Here is a 14,355-nt window from a genome sequence, read left to right on the forward strand (position 1 = left end):
AATATTTACAGGACACAGTGAGCAGTCAGCAGAGTGAGCATCCAGGGATCTGTAACTTGTACCAAATGGGTGCGTTTAAAACAAATGCTGCAGTAATGGCGGTGTGAGTCAGGCCACCCCAATTCCGAAGGAGACACCACAAATCCATGGAGCTATCACCAAGTCGCTCCCACTACACCCCCGGTCCTGGCACCCACCCCCCCAGCAAGCAGCACAATTTTAAACATTTTTTTCAAACTTTGCTTACCTTCTCTCTCCCCCTCAGCATCCATGATGGCCAGGCCCCGTTTGTAAATACCTGTAGTAAACCACGTCGCGTGACGCCCGCCTGAGAGGGCAGAACATCGTGGAGGCATTGTGGGTCAAACACATTTAAATGAATATAAATGCTGGTTTTGCATGCCGCCGCTGGCACAGGGCATTAACCTTGTTATCGCCACCAGTGAAGGTCCGTGGTATGGTGTCCAATTCGGCGACAGCAATGGACCTTGGCTTTAGCCAGACGCCTAATTCTCTACCAGTTGCAGTTCGAGTTTGCAGTGTCGCGAGGCGGACAATTCAGCCCACAATGACATGGGCTGAAAATCCATTGCAATTTCCAATGGACCACTGTCATAACTTTGCCATTGTCTCTGCTGTATTTACTGCAGAGGAAAATAATGGGTGAGAAGGTGCAGTACCTCCTGGGGTCTGTTTTCTCTGAGCTCTATTCTTAGCCAGCACAGGTTTTCACTTTGCCTTGTCTATTCCAATGTTTCTCCACTCAGTCAGCCTTCAGAGGACATAGTTGTCAGCGACTGTATCCCAGTTGTCTGTGTCATTGACTGCTATCTTCATATCTTGCTTACAGGTGTCCTTGTTGCAAAAGTATGGACATCAGCAGATCCTGACTCTGTGGCCATTTTCTACACAGGAGTTCTTTGGTTTTAGGCCGTTATCCTGGAGAATGTGACTGAGACAGTGCAGATGTTGATGCTTTTGTGATGCAGGGAGAGGTGCAGAAGGCACTAAATGGGAAATAGACAAGAAACTAGAACTATAAGATCATAAGAACTGGGAGCAGGAGTAGGTAATTCAGCCCCTCGAGCCTGCTCCACCATTCAATATGATCATGGCTGATCCCATCGCAGTCTCAACCCTACTTTCCTGCCCATTCTCCATAACCCTTCAACCCATTACTGATTAAAAATCTGCCTATCTCCTCGAGTTTATTCAATGTCCCAGCAACCACTGCACTCTGGGGTAGTAAATTTCACAGATTCACAAGCCTTTGAGAGAAGGCAGCATGGTAGCATAGTGGTTAGCACAATTGCTTCACAGCTCCAGGGTCCCAGGTTCGATTCCCAGCTTGGGGCACTGTCTGTGCGGAGTCTACACGTTCTCCCCATGTGTGCGTGGGTTTCCTCCGGGTGCTTCGGTTTCCTCCCACTGTCCAAAGATGTACAGGTTAGGTGGATTGGCCATGCTAAATTGCCCTTAGTATCCAAAATTGCCCTTAGTGTTAGGTGGGGGTTACTGGGTTATGGAGAGAGGGTGAAGATGTGGGCTTGGGTTGCGTGCTCTTTCCAAGAGCCGGTGCAGACTCGATGGGCCTATTGGCCGCCTTCTGCACTGTAAATTCTATGAAATCTATGAAGTAATTTCTCCTCAACTCTGTTTTAAATCTGCTATCCCTTATCCTAAAACGATGCCATTGCGTTCTAGATTGCCCCACAAAAGGAAGCATCTGCTCTATGTCTACTTTGTCAATACCTTTATCATCTTGTGCACATACTCAATTAGGTCTCCTTTCGTTCTTCTAAACGCAAGAAAGTATAGGCATAAACTGCTCAATCTGTCTTCGTAAGACACACCCCTCATCATATCTGCAATCAATCTGATGTATCTCCTCTGAACTGTGTCTAATGCAACTGCATCCCTCCTCAAATCAGAGGGTTTCAACAGAGATGTCAATGGGCCTAATAAGGTTGGGATGAAGTGGACAACATGCCAGATAACTGTCAAATGAACCTAATGGAGAAAGGAAATGACAATGGGATGAAGTGCAACACTCTTGCAAAGAACCAGCAGGGTGCTGCAAAATTCAGGAAATCTGTCTTGAACTTGAATGTGTGCCTGAAAACCAAACTAGAAAGACAGCAAAACTTGACACTCCCAGATGTGTCAAAGCTCAAAAGCACCCCTGTCCAGGGGCTACCCATGGACCAGCACAGCATCTGAGCTGCATGATAATTTCAATGGGACGTCACCAGCAGGGAAGGGTGAGGGGCCCAATCACTCAGTGAGCAAGAAAGGATGAGAAGGCAACAAACTTTCCATCATTTAAATAGTTAAAATGTACCCTGTAGAGCTTCAGTTTGGCCTATGCACGTGCTCTCCCCATAGGAATATGTACTACCTGCATAAGCCCAGAGATCTAATTTTGCAGGAAGGCAGAGGTAAAACATGGTGACCTCCCCTTCTCCCCTATCAGTTTTCCCCATGATAGTTTTCCAAAGCAGATGGTTTAAATGCTCATCTAAATGACACTTCCAAAAGTGCTTCTTCAGTACTCCAGACATGTGAGCTTTATTATGTGCACCAATATCTGGAGTGGGATGTGAACCCACACCTTTGTGGCACAAGTAAAAGAGAAACTACTGATCAAAGGCTGATAATTTCAAAGGTAATTTTTTACAGATATTGTACTGATCTATTTGTTTGCATATCCTGCAGTTCGGTAATTAGTTAGGTCCAGATTGGAATGAGTCAGGTGCTGGGTACATATTATAAACTGCTGATTCTGTGACTGTTTTGAACCATAATAAAGCGAGCAGTAATTGTTTGTCCAATACTGTCTTATTAGAATGACGACAATATGACGTAAGAATGTCATATTAACCATTCATCACCATTTTAAAAAAAATAAGCTAATCAATAGAATATTAGTTGCCTTATCCACCATTCAGATTAGATGTAAACTGAGGTCATGTCTTACTGTGCGCAAATTGATTGCTGTGTTTCCTGCATAACAGCTGTGACTACATTTCAAATGTACTTTAGTGGTTGTAAAGTGTTTTATGACATCTGTGATAATAGAAGGCATCACATAAAAATGTATTTTTTTCTCTTTATTTGGGAGTCAGTTCCACACGTCCTCATCTGGCCTTTTAATTTCACTATTAACTAATCCAGTTTGAAAAAAAAATTCTTACAGCTGTTTCTGTGTCTTTAATGCCTTTAAAATGTTGAGTGCCTCTATTAAATCTTCCTTTACCCTTCTCTGCTTAAAGGATAACAATTCGAGCTTCTCTAGTTGCTCCGTTAATCTTGGGTGTCCTTCTGGAACATCTCCTTTGCACCCTTTTGAAGGCCTTGACGTCCTTTCCAAAGTATGTTGCTCGAAAAGTATTGGTCACAATACTCTAGATGGGTTTTAACCAGTGATTTATAAAAGTTTAGTACAAGTTCTTTGCCTTTTGTCCTTCAAGCTTCAAAAGTGTGATGGCAGTGTGAGTTAGAAATCTCCTTATGTTTACATATCCATTCTGACTGGTTTTTAAAGACTTGGATCATGTTCTTCTCTGTTAAATAAGCTGTGATTCAGTGGTAGCACGTTCATCTTGTGAGTCAGAAGGTTGTGAGGTCAAGTCCTACTTCAGTCGTTGTTGAGGTTAGATTTCTTTTTTGTTTGACTCCTATTTTAGTTCCCTCTAAATGAATTCCGGTACACAGTTAGCTGTCTTTATAATTTTCACATTTCCTGATTAGTTCCTGGACGACACAGTGGTTAGCACAGTTGCTTCACAGCTCCAGATTCTCAGTTTCCATTCCTGGCTTGGGTCACTATTTGTGCGGAGTCTGTACATTCTCCCCGTGTCTGCGTGGGTTTCCTCCGGGTGCTCCGGTTTCCTCCCACAGTCCAAAGATGTACAGTTTAGGTGGATTGGCCATGATAAATTGCCCTTAGTGTCCAAAAAAACGGTTAGATGGGGTTACGGGGATAGGGCGCAGGCGTGGGCCGAGGTAAGGTGCTCTTTCCAAGGGCAGGTGCAGACTCGATAGGCCGAATGGTCTCTTTCTGCACTGTAAATTCTATGATTCTATGAATGATCAACAGTAAGTAGACTGTTTCAGATGAAAATGTTCCTGCATCCCCATCAAGCCAGGAGGTCTTCCCATTACAACATTCGACTGTTTCGTAAACTTCTCTGGTCTCAGTCTTCTTGACAAATTCTTCCAGCTTTTGACCATCCGGAACTTCCCGATCTCTGTGCTAAAAATGCCCCTCGCAACCCTAAACCCTGCTGCCCTTGTGTACCTAAAAGTACTGTTTTGTGTTTAAGTTTCACTGTCCCATTAAATGCCTGCGAAGTCGCCTTCTCTTACATACCAGACTCATTGTAACATCTGCATCCAATTTGACCCCAAGCTGAGCTTCTGATCTATTTCATGTCCATCACAAAGACATTTCCAATGAAGGTGCCATCAGCGGAAATATTTCTCAAAAGATATGGGGCGGGATTCTCTGAGCCCCCCCCCCCCCCCGCTCCCGTCAGGTTGGAGAATCCCTGGGGGGCAGCTTGAATCCCACCCCGCCGCTCGGACGTCGGCTGCTGAATTCTCCAGCAGCAGTTTTTGGCGGGCGATTCTCTGGGCCCCGGTGGGCCGAGCGGTCGCCCATTTTCGGCTGGCGTGGATTAGACAAGGTCCATACCGGCGGGACCTGGCTTTGAGGACGGCCTGCAGAGTCCTCAGAGGGATGCGGGAGGATCCGGCCCCCGGTGGCCTGGCCCACGACCAGGGCCCACCAATCTGTGGGCGAACCTGTGCCGTGGGGGCACACGTTCCCTCCGCGCCAGCCTCTGTAAAGCTTCGCCATGGCCGGCATGGAGCAGAAACCCCCTGCGCAGGGAACACCCCCTGTGCATGCGGCAGAACACGCTGGTGCTCCCGCGCTGCACCAACTCCCACCGGCCAGCGGAGGCCCTTCGGCGCCGGTTGGCGTGGCGCCAACCATTCCAGCGGCGGTCTAGCCCCCGGAAGTGCGGAGGATTCCGCAAATTCCGGGCAGCCCGACGCCGAAGTGGTTTATGCCGCTCTTTGGCGCTGGTACGGCCCGCCTGCCAGTTAGGGGAGAATCCCCAGATCTTCCACTGCAGCATCCACGGGCGGGATTCTCCGGCCCCCCCCCGTCGGGTTGGAGAATCCCTGGGGGCCGGCTTGACGCCAGGTGGCACTGCCAGTTAACATAGGCATTGCCAGGGTGCCAGGTTGGTGCTACCAAAGTGCCAAGCTGGCATTTTGTGCATCTTTGTGATTGGGCCGGCATGCCCTGCATGGGTGTTGGGGGAATGCGGGGGGTTGGGGAGCAGCGACCCTCCCATACTGCGTTCAGGCTGGGAAGGGTCAGGGGTCACAAGGGGCATGAGAGCAGAACACCCCAGTGTACAAAATGGGGCTGTGTGTGGCCTCAGCCATGCGTTCCCCACTGAGGCCCCTTATACCATATAAGTTGCCTTGTATAGCCATGTGTTTCTCGGCGTTGTTCCATGGGACTTTGTTCCCAATTAGTTGAATTGCGCCCATGTCTCAAATCCTGCTGGTGGAATTTAAATTGAATTATTAAAATCTGGAATTGAAAGCTAAGCTCAGCAATTGTAGTAAAGCCATCAGCAATTGAAGTAACATCCGTCTGGTTCACTAATGTTCTTTAGGGAAGGAAATCTGATATTCTTATGTGGTCTGGTCTACAGGTGATCCAGAGCCACAGCAATGTGGTTGAATTGTACCTGCTCCCTGCATGGCCTAGCAAGCCACTCAGTTCAAGGACTACACTGCAAAAAGTACTTAATTAACCGTAAGGTGTTTTGAGTTAGTCTGGTGGTCATGAAATGCACTATATAAATGCAAGTCTTTTTTCATTAGGCAGCTGTTGTTCATTTTGTTCTGCACCAGTAGTTCATGTAGTTCTGCACCAGATTTCCTGGGTGCTTTCACAATGCTTTCATGCTGTGGCAATTAAACATTCCAGACCATTTTATTCCAGGAACCAGGCTTAAACGTTAGCTCATAGGAGATAAGGGGTACACCCTCTCACTCTCTGCCCCCAGTGAGAGCCACATGACCATTAGGTGTGTTATCAAGCAAGCCAGAAAGTTGTGCTTCAGGTGCTTTGATAGTCCTGGAGGTGACTTTGTTACTTGCCAAATCATAGTCGCATGCTGCATCCTGCACAACATTGTGCAGCAGAGAGGCCGACAGATGGGGATGACAATGGCGTTGACCAGTCACCTTCTGATGAGGAAATCATGGAAGAAGCAGGGGAGGAATGTGAAGATGAGGCATACTTTGCAAGACCAGCTGCTGCCTGGGATGCCGGAGATACCCCCACAGATGTGGATTGTTCCAACTAGAAAACAGAATGAATGAAAGAAGTAGCATCAGCCACTCCATTGCCCCTCAATCCCTTCTTAAAACAGCCCTCTAACCCTGCATAACCCCTTGCCCATTTTGTCAAATGGATCTTGTCACAATTTGACATTCGTCGTGAAAGAAATGAAAGGGTGAATTACCGCTCAGACACAATAATGGGCAGGATGTAAAAGTGATGCTAATCAATAAATTATGTGAGATGTTTTCAAAAAAAGGAAGCTTAACCACATAACATTTTGTCAAGCTTCCATGCACATGCTTTTGGTTAATTACATTTCCTTTAACTTGTGCTTTCTACCCCATCTGTGCACCTGAAACAAAAAGTCGAGGCAGGTCATTCAAGTCCCTTCCCTGACTGTCAAGAGGCTTTTGGTCTACAGCCTACTTCAAGGTTGCTGCATCTGCAGCTGTGTGGAGGCGGATTCTGCCATCAGGAGACCAGCCAGCATGTTGGACACCGATTCAAGAGGGGGGGTTTATGCAGTGGGATAGGGAGAGGCAACAGGTGAGAAGTTGGAGCACTTTGAGTCAACCTCTACTCTCATAGTATTATCCCTCATCTCCTAGCCAGCCCTCTACATCACTTCTGCTACTGTTCTGGGGAACAGTTCAGTGAAGAAAAGGTCAGTAAGGCCCTGTGTAATGCAACTGTCATCTTATTTATGATAAAAGATACACATGCCACAGCTTTGTATTTGCCTTATATAGACTTTTTTGACAGTAGGGCATGAAGCTCCATGGAATCAACCACTCTCTTTAATGCAGGCAGTTTCACAATGCTCTTTTGTTTGAGTTGGACCCCGCCATCCTGTCCACTATTGAGGATAGTGTGTGTGGTGCACCTGTCAGTAACCCATATAGATGCTGATGTGAGTCTATTGTTCTCCTCTGTAATTATGGCCCCAGGAGTTCAACATCTAAAAAATAAAAACCAAAGAACATTACAGCCTGGGAACAGGCCCATTGGCCCACCAAGCCTGTGCCGATCCAGATTCCTCATTTAGACCTATTACATATTGCCCAAACGATCTGTGTCCCTCCATTCCCCGCCCGTTCATGTGTCCATCAAGATACATCTTAAACGTTGCTATCGTGCCTGCCTCCACCACCTCCACTGGCAACACATTTCAGCATCCACCATCCTCTGTGTGAAAAACTTTCCCCGCATATCTCCCCTAAACTTTCCTCCTCTCACCTTGAACCTGTGCCCCCTTGTAATTGAGTCTTCCACCCGGGACAAAGCATCTGACTATCCACCCTGTCTATACCTCTCATAATTGTGTAGACCTCAATCAGGTCTCTCCTCAGCCTCCGTCTTTCCAACAAAAACAATCCGAGTTTATTCAACCTCTTCTCATAGCTAACACCCTCCAGACTAGGCAACATCCTGGTAAACCTTCTTTGCACTCGCTCCAGTGTGGTGACCAGAATATTCCAAATGTGGCCGAACTAAAGTTTTATATAACTGTAACATGACCTGGTAACTCTTGTACTCAATGTCCTGGCCGATGAAGGCAAGCATGCCGTATGCCTTCTTGACCAAGTTATCCACCTGCATTGCCACTTTCATGGAACTATGGACCTGAACCCCCAGATCCCTCTATGTCAAGGTTCCGAAGGGTTCTGCCATTTACTGTATAATTCACACCTGAATTTGATCTTCCAAAATGCATTACCTCACATTTCTCCGGATTGAACTCCACCTGCCATTTCTCTTTTTTTAAATGAGTTTAGAGTACCCAATTATTTTTCCCAGTTAAGGGGCAATTTAGCAATGTCATTCCACCTAACCTGCACATCTTTGGATTCTGGGGGTAAAACCCATGCAGACCCGGGGAGAATGTGCAAACTCCACACAGACAGTGACCCGGCACTGGGATCAATCCAGGGTCCTCAGAAATGTAGGCAGCAGTGCTAACCACTGCGCCACCGTGCCGCCCCACCTGCCATTTCTCTGCATGGCTCACCAATCTGTCTATATTCTGCTATATTCTCTGACAGTCCCCTTCACGATCTGAAACTCCACCTATCTTCATGCATCTGCAAACTTGCTAATCAGACCATCTACATCTTCCTCCAGATCATTTATAAAAACCGTGGTCCCAGCACTGATCCCTGTGAAACGCCACTAGTTACAGATCTCCATTCTGAAAAACCTCTTCCACTGTTACTCTCTGTCTCCTGTTGCCAAGCCAGTCCTTTATTCATCTAGCTAGCACACCCTGAATCCCATGCGACTTTACTTTTGTACTAGTCTACCATGAGGGATTTGCCAAACGCCTCATTAAAGTCTATATAGATGGCATCCACAGCCTTTCCCTCATTAATTAATTTTGTCCTTCTTAAAAAGCTCTTATCATGTTGATAAGACATGGCCTTCCCCATACAAAACCATGTTGCCTGTCACTAGCAGGTCCATTCGCTTCAAAATGTGAATAAATCCCGTCCCTCAGTATCTTCTCCAACAGGTTCCCCAACACTGACGTCAGGCTCACTGGCCTATAATTACCTGGATTATCCCCATTTCCTTTCTTAAACAAAGAGACATCATTAGTTATTCTCTAGACCTCTGGAACCTCGCCTGTAGTCAAAGGTGATGCAAAGATAGCCGTTAAGGCCCCAGCTATTTCCTCTCTTGTCTCCCACTGTAAATGGATATATCCCACATGTCACAGGGAACCTGTCTACCTTAATACATTTTAAAATATCCAACACTTCCTCCTTCATTATGCTGACATGTCCTGGAGTATTCATGCACTCATCCCTAACCTCAACATCCGTCACCTTGGTGAATACCTATGCAAAGTACTCATTAAGGACCTCACCCACTTCCTCTGACTCCACGCATAACTTCCCTCCTTTATGCTTGAGTGGTCCTAGTCTTTCCCTAGCTACCCTCTTGCTCCTGATATATGTATAAAAAGCCTTGGAATTTTCCTTGACCCTTCTTGCTAATTACATTTCATGGCCTCTTTTAGCCCTCCTAACTCCCCATTTGGGTTAGTTCCTACTTTCCCTGCATTCTTCAAAAGCTTTGTCTGTTTTTAGTTGCATAGACCTTATGTATGCTTCCTTTTTCTTTTGACTAGTCTCACAATTTCCCCTGTCACGCCGAGCCAACCTGCGCATGCGCGGGGGACTTCTTTTGCACGCTGGCCCCGACCAACATTGGGTCGTTGTTCGGGCGCCGCCGCGCCAGGAAGTAGGCCTGGGGGGGGGGGGGGGGGGGGGGGGGGGGAGGAGAGAGGCCGGCCTGCCGATTGGTGGGCTCCGATCACGGGCCGCCCCCGACCGTTCCCGCAGAGTTCCCGCCGGCAGCGACCTGGGGTGAAGGGCGCCGGCGGGACTCTGGAGTATTGGAGCTGCTGCTCTGCCCATCCGGGCTGGAGAATCGGCTGCTCCGCCGATGCCTGCGGCCGGCGTCGCACCGGCGCAAATGGCGCCGATTCTCCGCACCTCGGAGAATCGCGCGCGTGCGCGCGTCGTGGTGTGGTTGCGGCGATTCGCCCGCCCGCCCGCCCGCCCAGCGTGGGGCTCAGAGAAACGTAATTACCCTCAAACAGCCGCTCCCAATCACATTCTCCAGCTCTTGCCGAATTCTGTTGTAGGTAGCTGTGTCCAACTGAGCATAACTTCAAGAGCATTGGGCCCCAATTACACCGATTGTCCGCAGCTGTTCTGCTACCAACAACTGCTCCTATATTGTGGTAAATTGTGAATCACCAGATGAACAATTAAGTAACTGCACTGAAGTGGGAATATTTACGCTGATACATGGCTGTGCATCTGGTGGTGATGCAATCTTGGAAGTAAAGAGGTCCTCTGAGAAATCATTATCATGCACCTCTATTGACATTTGTTCTATTCATGAAGGCCTTTGAAGGCAAAAACTATGAATTAGTCATGGCAAAGTAACGCTCTTTAAAATCACCATACTTAATCGTCTTATATTTCAGTCATACCCTTTCATTAAAACAATAAAAAATATATACAAGACCAAATGGTACAAACACTAATTTTGTGTTGGAGAAACAGGGCACCCTCCCCTCAGTACCAATGTGTGGGGGGAGGGGGGGGGGGTGGATACTCTGATTATTACAACAGTTCACGACACGTTTCTACAAAAAGCAAATGGTAAAAGCACTAAACATTGTGCTGGAGAGACCAGATACCCTCGCCTCTGTACCAACAGAAGGGAAAGGAAGGGGGATGCTGGGGAGAGAGGGGAAAGGAGGGTGGTGGGGAGGGAGTTGGAGTGTTGGTGAAGGGGGGGCAAATAGGGAACTGCCTGAACTATCTACGGAGGCACAAAAACAAAAGAACCTTCAATTATGATGTGCCAGATTCCGGGAGGCCCCCAGAGGGAGTGAGGGACAACACAGTGTCATGAATGCAATTAAATCAGCATGTGTGTCAGAGATGCATTTAATTCTGCCAGCAGCCTTCTACAAGTTCCCTGTCTGTCTCCAGTTGAGGGTGACACAGATGTGTCACTTATTTCCACGGCACCTTCCCTGGCATCTGTTAGCTGCACAATGGGCCGGATTCTCCGGCTGATTCCGCCTGGCGACCGGAGAGTCAATGGACTTCTCCATTGTCCGCGACTCATACGTGGCGCTCTTGCGGAGGGCGGGGTGGAAGAATCCAGCCCAATGTGTGGCAGGGAATCTCCAAATTCTCCCTTGTGTTTTGAGATCTCCAAAAAGGGACAAAGAATATCACACTGTGAATTAGTGAAGGTCACTTATTCACCCTGAGTGCAGTACATTGGTGGAGGGTAACTATCAGATAGATGCATTTTATTATGTTCGTCCAAAGATGTGCAGATTAGGTGGATTGGCCATGCTAAATTGTCTCTTTGAGTCCAAAGATTAGATAGATTATGGGGTTACAGGGATAGGGTGGGGAGTAAGACTAGTTCGAGGGCTCTTTCAGATGGTCGGTGCAGACTTGATGGGCTGAATGGCTTCCTTCTGCACAGTAGGGATTCTATTGTTCTATGTTCAATGGACTTCTCCATTGTCCGCGACTCATACGTGGCGCTCTTGCGGAGGGCGGGTTGGAAGAATGCAGCCCAATGTGTGGCAGGGAATCTCCAAATTCTCCCTTGTGTTTTGAGATCTCCAAAAAGGGACAAAGAATATCACACTGTGAATTAGTGAAGGTCGCTTATTCACCCTGAGTGCGCTAAGGGGCAGCACGGTAGCATGGTGGTTAGCATAAATGCTTTACAGCTCCAGGGTCCCAGGTTCGATTCCCGGCTGGGTCACTGTCTGTGCGGAGTCTGCACGTCCTCCCCGTGTGTGCGTGGGTTTCCTCCGGGTGCTCCGGTTTCCTCCCACAGTCCAAAGATGTGCGGGTTAGGTGGATTGGCCATGCTAAATTGCCCGTAGTGTCCTAAAAAGTAAGGTTGGGTTACGGGTATAGGGTGGATACGTGGGTTTGAGTAGGGTGATCATGGCTCGGCACAACATTGAGGGCCGAAGGGCCTGTTCTGTGCTGTACTGTTCTATGTTCTATGTTCTATGTAAGGACGAGTGAGTGGCAGTTGTTGATGGATACATGGGGAGGGGAGAAAATGTAGAGAAAGTGAAGGCTGGGTGCTGTTGAAATTTAACTGAGTGTGAAGAGTGATACAATGCAGTACGCTTGGCAAAGTCAGGCCGAAGGTAGGAAGATTTGCATAACGTGTTGTCAGTGAATCAAGAAAGATCCTCATTTTCTTGACCGAGTTAGATCATTACTTCCTGCATTACATCCAAAGCTCGGTTTCAATGGTTCTGCTGCTCACTATCTCAACCACTTCCAATCATGTCACATTGGTGACAACAACAGGTTTATTGCTTCCGCCCATTGTTGGTAAAGCTATATCCCTCCTGCTCCTGACTGCACCAAGCAATAATTAAAAGGAGGCATCATTACAAATGAATTATGCCTTTGCTCTTTGTGATCCATCTTAGACAGCGCCTGGCTGCTCCAAATTTCATATCTTCATTGGCCCCATTAGGTACAAATGAGAGAAGCTGACCTCTTGACTTTACTTCCAGGTTTTGCAATCACCCGACTCCAGTCAGAACCCCCTTTACAATAATGCTATGGCTGGTTTACATTGCTTTGAACCATTGGTTTTAACATGCCTCATATATGTATCTAATTATAGACAAGCTGATAGAAATCAATTACTCCAGTGTTCATTATTGAATATGTTTAAGGCTGAGATAGTCAGGTTTTTGGTCTGTCAGGGAACCAAGGGATATGGGGAGCGGGTGGGAAGGTGGAGTTGTCGAAGATGAGTAATGATTGTTTGAATGACAGACCAGCTTGACAGACTGTACAGCCGTCACCTGCCTCTATTTCTTATGTTCTTATGGTTACTATGATAGCGGTGGCACAGCGGTTGGCACTGCTGCCTCAAGGCTCCAGGGTCCCAGGCTCAATTCCGGCCTCGGCTGACTGTCAGTGGGGAGTTTGCACTTTCTCCTCGTGTCTGCGTGGGTTTCCTCCAGCTACTCCGATTTCCTCCCACAGTCCAAAGATGTGCAGGTTAGGTGGATTGGCCATGCTAAATTGCCCCTTAGTTAGGTTGGGTTGCTGGGTTATGGGGATAGGGTGGAAGCCTGGGCTTAAGTAGGGTGCTCTTTCGAAGGGCTGGTGTTGACTTAATGGGCCGAATGGCCTCCTGCACTGTAACTTCTATGATTCTATGATCATTGTATCATGCAATTTCCAGAATAGTGGAAGCTGAATTAGATTGGTCGTTTAGGCTGGATTTGATTCACTTGTAATTTCTAAAGTCTTCAAATCTTAATACCTGTAAGAATTTGTAATCTTGGGTGGGATTCTCCGACCCCCCCGCCGGGTCGGAGAATCGGAAGGGGGCAGCGTGAATCCCGCCCGCGCCGGCCACCCAATTCTCCGATGCCGGGGATTTGGTGGGGGCGGGAATCGTGCTGCACCATTCGGTGGCAGCTGGCAGCGCCCCTCCCGGCGATTCTCCGGCCCGTGATGGGCTGAGTGGCTGCCCGTTTTCGGCCAGTCCCTCCAGCGTACATTACACCATTACACCGTGACCTGGCTGCGCGGGCGGCCTCCGGGGTCCTCGGTGGGGGGGGGGAGTCTGGCCCTGGGAGGTGCCCCCCACAGTGGCCTGGCCCGCGAACGGGGCCCACCTATTCATGGGCGGGCCTGTGCCATGGGGGCACTCTACTCTTCCGCGTCAGTCGCTGTGGTCCTCCGCGATGGCCAACATGGAGATGAACCCCCCCTGCGTATGCGCTGGGATGACGCCAGCACACGCTGGCGCTCCCGCGCATGCGGCAATTTGTGGTGGCCGGCGGAGGCCCTTCGGCGCCGGTTGGCGTGGCGCCAAGCCCCTTCCCCACCGACCGTTGCGGTGCAAACCACTCCGGCGCCGGCCTAGCCCCTGAAGGTGCGTAGGATTCCGCATCTTCGGGGCAGCCCGACGCCGGAGTGGTTCACGCCGCTCCTTCACGCCGGAGTTGCCCGCCCCACAGAATCACGCCCATGATTTTTTTGACAAGGTCATAGAAAGCACAAGTGTTTGAAAGGATTGTAATGAATTCATACAGCATGATGACAAGACCTCACCCATTTTAAAAGGCAAAAACAAAGTATTTAGCAATCTCTCAGCAGTAACATGCCAAATGGATCAGCAACAAAAAGTCAGTTTGGGTAGGCAGGTGCTAAATGTGAATGAATTGGTCCCCACCCAAGATTAAAGCAAAGTTAAACCTGTTTATCAACCAGCCTGAGGTGATAATAAACAACCCAAACAGAATTCTGGGTTATATCGCCTGAGAAATTTGAAGTCCGGTTCAGTGGGTGGGGTTAGACTGCACAGACTGCACTTGGCTTTCTCACAGAATGATGGTAGCATCATTCAGTTCCAGTGAAGAGAACAGCAAGGTCGACCCATGATGT

The 14,355-nt window shown here is 48.2% G+C and overlaps 1 protein-coding gene across 1 annotated transcript in view; it reads left to right on the plus strand.

Moving 5' to 3' along the window:
• Window positions 1-14,355, plus strand: part of nbeal2 (neurobeachin-like 2) — a 333,597-nt gene that overhangs the window by 110,465 nt on the left and 208,777 nt on the right. The gene's annotated exons all lie outside the window — the stretch shown is intronic.

This window comes from Scyliorhinus canicula, chromosome 10 (assembly GCF_902713615.1).
Source record: "Scyliorhinus canicula chromosome 10, sScyCan1.1, whole genome shotgun sequence".
Taxonomy (NCBI): Eukaryota; Metazoa; Chordata; class Chondrichthyes; order Carcharhiniformes; family Scyliorhinidae; genus Scyliorhinus; species Scyliorhinus canicula.